A 6,152-nucleotide genomic window follows, 5' to 3' on the forward strand; every position below is an offset into this window, starting at 1 on the left:
GCCCCTTTTGGCCTATTTGGTATTGTCCTTCGATCATTTGTATTCCATGTGTAGGCTCGTAGCGTGTATGTACAGTAGATGTTTGTAGCTCCACGCTTCATATTATGGTATAACATATTGGTGGCCTTGTCGGCCTTATTTTGAGCTCTTCGACACTTTCTTATTAGCCTTCAAACTTTATGATATACGGCATGTTGTGGCGACCTTGTCGGTACGCATATATTACATATGTCTTGAATGATCGGATATTCTATGTTGGGCCTTTTTTGCGTCTTGAGTGTTCTTTGAGTTATGGGTTATAATGTTCAAATACTTGGATAAGTCGAATTAGTTCACAAACTGCAATTCGGAACAATCATGCTACGTAGGGGTGTAACACGTACGATAAGTTATTTCTGTATGCTTTTGTTCATTTTTCTGATTGTTATTGTTAATTTTTCCAACAATTTGAAAGCGATTTATTTTATACAATATTGATTAGTAGCATATGGAGAGGTAAAATAATTCTATACATATTTTGGTTATGAAATGTAAAATACTTTTATTTATGTGGTCATGGAAAAAAAAAGATGAGAAATCTGTTTTTTCTAAAAAAGTGAGAAATTTTGACATGAATAAATTTGAGTAAGTAAATGATATAATTGTTGTGATCATTTCTCAAATAAATCTTGTGGCTAATGCAAGAGATTGAGTGTTAAGACTCTTGTGCTACTAAGCAGATTTGTGCTAACAAAGTTTATTTTGTGTCACCAAGTTGAAGAAGAAGAATGATTTATTTATGTTGGTGATTCAAGAACGTAACTACTCAAGTTCCTAAAAAGAGAGAGTTCTTCTTAAACTCGTATTTGGGGGAAAAGTTGGAGTGAAGGTTTTTTGAGTATGATAAGGTTGTGTCAACCTAAATAATACTTGTGTGAGCAATGAATAATGTAATCATTGTTTATTTGTGCCTACTTATTTCAAAAATAAAATGACCTAAAATATGTTTGGACTTGATTTTCCATATTGCTTTCTTAAAGTATTTGTTGATGATGATATAGTTGAAAAGATAATTAAGATGACAACACTTATTAGCTTGTTATTTATAAGATGAAATATTTTGATAAATTAGAAATATTAGACTTAGGATTGTCATTCTCCTTTTATTGAAAATGATTTGAGGAGAAGCAAAGAACTTATGTTGAGAAAATAATGTGAATTTATCATATTATTAAATTTAAATATTGAATTGACTAACAATGAGGTTGATTGGTTAAAATGGTCAAACCGTTAGGGTTTAAACCGACACTATATGGTTGATAATTGTGATTGTCAAACGTTATAGCTATTACAAAAGATTGAATGACTATTATCATGGTGAAGAGAGAACTTGAATTGCAGTACTTTAATGGTTATTAAAAATTGTGCCTATAATCAGTTGGAATGATCTAAACTTATATTATATATATTTTTCAAATTTCCTTTCTTTAGCGAGAAAACATATTAAGACAAATTCTTATTTTGTCTCTGAGACATTTTGGTGTATAAATTGTGTGCAAGAAAGAGGTAATAATTCCCGATTTAATAAAAAAAAGGAAAAAAAAAAAGACACACGCTCTTATAGGATGCCTTATGAGACTGGAAAAATCTCTTATGAATTTTGAAAAGATTATTTCTTAGGCGGCCCAAAAATATTTAAAAGTGTGGATATGTCTTTTAATGTTATGCTACTCGATTTTTGAAGAGAAAAAATAATATCCAATTTATAATGTAATGAGTTTGTATTAGTGAATTGGTGAAATATGTGGTACTGAATGGTTACAAACCTGCAACAAGTCTTCGTTACTAAGTTAAACCACGGCACTTTTACGTTGATGAATTGTTATTGTCAATCGTAATATTTACGATCACCGAAAAAGAAAATCTTGTGATTGGATGATGATTAATGAAGAACAACGGTTTGAGACAACATTGAAGGGCAAAAAGAAATTAAGGCAGAGTATCCTCCGCCATATTTATTTCAAAACTTTTGTTGCTTATCATGATAATGAAAATCGATCGAATGGGTGTTATATATATCTAAAGGAACTCATGTATGTGTTGAAGACATGACATTCTTAATATTAAATAATAATGTTAAATTAAAGCCACATTATTTTAGTGCGTATGAATTTAAACAGACATAGCTAATTATTCTATAATATCAAAGCTGTGAGCTTTTGATTGAAGGAAAATATTGGGTGTGCAATAACACTCTTGTTAGTAGCCGAAAAGAAATTCTTGGATGTTCACTTCGATAATCGTTGTTTATTTCATGTGTGAGGCTTCGTCAAATAACTTTTGGGGACATGCTAATTATCACAATAATGGAAATGATGGGCGGTGAGACTAGCTATGAGACCAATAAGAGAAAGATTCCAACGGACACGAACTCGAGACAACAATAATTTTCTTTGGGAATGGAAAATGTCATATTTCAATGGAAAGACAAAGACAATTTCAAAGTGCTAGAAAATAAAGTGGCAAAAATCGGGTTCTATTTTCTTACAACTCCACTCTTATTTATTTATGAATCTACCCTTGTGTTTCTTATAAAATACTAGTGATATAAGTGATTAGGGTAGATATCAATTTTTGTGATGATCTTAAAATGCATACTAAGGGTTGGACTAACATATATCATATGCTTGTGATGATTTGTGATCTCATCATATTATTTTTAACATAAATATGTTGTGTTTGATCATGTGGAGTTTAATTTCAAGTTGTGAAATGATATGAATTATTTAAATTGGGAGGATCATATCTACACTTGAAAGTTGTTATATAATTTTTTGACCATTTAAATAAATGATATTTTCATTTAAAAATTATTTTAAGGTTGGTGAACCTTTATGAAATTTTTAATATCTCTTGCGAAGTATGTTTGATAACTGGAAATGTGAATATTTCTAGACTTTAAGAGATCACTAGTAATGAAATACTCTCAAATATGTTTATATTGCTGAGTCTATTGATTTGTGACAGGATGGGCTAGGTCATGTTAATATTTCTTCTATTAAAATACATAGAAATGTGGATTTAATTCCTAAGTGCCTAGTTTGTGTAGAAGCGAAACATAGCAAAAAGCTTTTTAAGACTGTCACTAGTAGAAAAATAGAATTGGCTGAACTAGTACATTTGGACTTAGTTGATTTCAAGAACACGGTTAGTAGAGGTGAAAAGATATATTACATCTCTTTTGTTGATGTCAAAGTGATGTAAAGTTGAAAAATCAGCGGATATCAAGGTAGAAGTTCTCTATCGGCTCTGTTGTGAGTTGAAAAAGTAAAATAATTTTCTACCTATCAAATTTAAGAGATGAAAAGGTAAAATTATCTTTTACCTAAAACTTCTTTATTAGTGTGTGATACATTTTCATGAGGTATCAAAATAAAATAGTGGGCATTAATTAAATGAGGAAAAATATTCATCATAAAAAATGTGATTTGGATATTTGAAAATGCTTTAAAAAGAATGTTGCAAAGTCACATATATTAGTCTTGAAATAATTCACATGTTGTTATTTGTATATGATGATTTATCTTTAATATTGTGAAGGGGGCCATGATCAGGGGGAACACGCTACACTAGTTTCTTTACATTTTGACTCACATCAGGAGGCACCAGTTGCTAAGAGTAGTGTGTAAGAAAAAAAGAAAAAAAAACGCATTTGCATTAAACACGATGTTGTCAAGCAATTGTTGAAGTGTGATATTAATTCCTTGAGATTTCAAAGAGAATAATCCTTTAACCAAAGATTTTGCAAAGAAAATAATCCTTGAAACATAGGGGACCCAGGGCTAAAGCCCATGGATTGAGGTAATATGGTGCATACCGTTTGGGTCAAATAAAGCCATATAGGCCATCAATATACACTACATTTCCTATCCCTATGGCGTGTGGTAGTGTTTTGCGAGGTTGAGTTTTACTCTTAATCCATAACTTGGATCGTGGGGGGTGCATTTGAGACGCACTTGATGGATTTACTTGAGTTTTACTCTTAATGTTTTCATAACTCGTTGTGGTAGTGCTATTGAGAAGCACTAAATGGATTCACCGGTTGATATGAGAAAGGCTGAGCTTGTTTTGCTCTTAATGATTCCATAGCCTTATGGTAGTCTATGTTGAAGATAGACTAGATGGAATCACCTACGTGAATGTAAAGGTTTAACCGCCTTTTATGAAAAACTTGGGTTGTTTTTCTAGAGCATTCATGAGACCCAAGGTTTGGTGCATGACCATAAAGCACTTTGTTAGTATCGCGGAGTTTACTTAAAATTAAGGATATAGTATGTGTTATGGGGGTCTCAACTTATGTCCATTCAGTTCAAGAGTACTTCACTTTATGAATTGTAGTTGTTGCCTCATTTCGCTACGTGCTAATTCAAATCGAAAGATATTAACACTTAAGTACATATTCACTTCCTTTTATCAAATTGTTCTTACTCTTTATCTTTGCATTAGTGGCGAATTGTTGAAATAACTCTGTGTAATGCAAAGAATGAATAAATTATCTAACCATAGCGATTCTCTTTTTATTGACTAATTCATTGGATGGTTTAAATGACCGGAGTTAACGATTAATTAAGTCCTCTATAATGGCCCAGGGTTAATGACTCATTAAGTCCTTCTTTGACTCTTCAAATTTCCAGCCTACATAAACTCATCTTCTTGGTTAATTGGTGACACAGAAAATTTCTCCTCATTTTCTCCTCTTGAGTTGTTTCTGGGCAACTGGTTTTGTGCAATTCCAAACTTCCAGCCACTAGTGCACATGTTTGGAAGTGCTATGGAACCCTAGGGAGTGACCGGGCTAAAGGATTTGCACCACAGTCGGTCCAAGATCACTTTCAAGGCAGTGGCTTGCCACGACGCACCGTTCTTATGATAACTTGATTCTATCCTTTTGTTCCTTTTTTGATTGATATTGTTAATATTTCCAACATTGATGACAGAATAAGGCTTAGTCTAATGTTCATGAACTTCATGACATGAATAATAAGCAACTTGAGATTAGTTCCATTTTAGGCACCTAGCTACTAGTAAATTGTCACGACCCAAACGATGAGTCGTGACGAGTGTCCGACTCTAGCGACCAAACACCCCTTTAAAAACGTATTCCCAACCATATTGAACATCAAAGGGGCCCCTAAATGGCATAAACTAATCTCATAAAAGGGGAAAAATCAAAACTTCCGTACAATCCCTATATACACATCATACCGAAGAACAGGCGCCGGCCTAAGGGGCTACATATACCGTACACAAAAGAACGGGAGCCGACAAGGCTACATCATCCGACTAATACATACAACCCTGCACCTCTATTGGAATGAAAGTCGAGGGAAAAGGGCGGGACAGGCCCCGTCATACCTATGTACGTACATCCAAAAAGGCTAGCATACCAAAATAAACTGCTACTCCGATCAACGAGCGCACCCACCACCGCGGATGAAGTCCTACTAAGCCGGACCACCGTCGCCACCGAACCCGCGGGCACGAACGACCCCCACCGAGCACCCCGGGGGTCGTACGAATAATGTACGAGTATGAAAGGCATAAGAACAATCATGTACATATAAGAATCATGAATAAAATCAACTCATATGTAATAACCTTCCCCCATGTATTTGTATGAACTAGTATCTATATGTATCTGCATAAACCTGTATAACTGACTATGCCTCTGTGGGCGCACAATATGCATGCTCTCAATGATAATCATGCTCCTATAAATATAGGTCATAGTTGTCACGACCCGACTAGGCCTGACGAGTACCGGCGACCACCGAGCACCACTCATTCTATTACTCATCCCGCGTTCATTCATATTTCTCACTCGTAATCAAAAGAAAACTATTTTCATTTGAAACATATTCACTTTATATGCATAAGCCCTTCGCTATCAATATATATATATATATATGTATGTATGTATACACACGATGAGAACGCGGGGACATATCACCCACACTACGTATCTACGAGCCTCTACTAGAGTATAACATAGGACGGGATAGATCCCGTCGCCCAAAATATATATACACCAAAAAAATAGTCAATGGCCCTCCGGGGAAAAGGAGTGCTCTCAACGCCCAAAACCCTCGAGCCGGGGTCACCTTCCCCCCCCG

This window comes from Lycium ferocissimum, chromosome 3 (genome assembly GCF_029784015.1).
Source record: "Lycium ferocissimum isolate CSIRO_LF1 chromosome 3, AGI_CSIRO_Lferr_CH_V1, whole genome shotgun sequence".
Classification (NCBI taxonomy): domain Eukaryota; kingdom Viridiplantae; phylum Streptophyta; class Magnoliopsida; order Solanales; family Solanaceae; genus Lycium; species Lycium ferocissimum.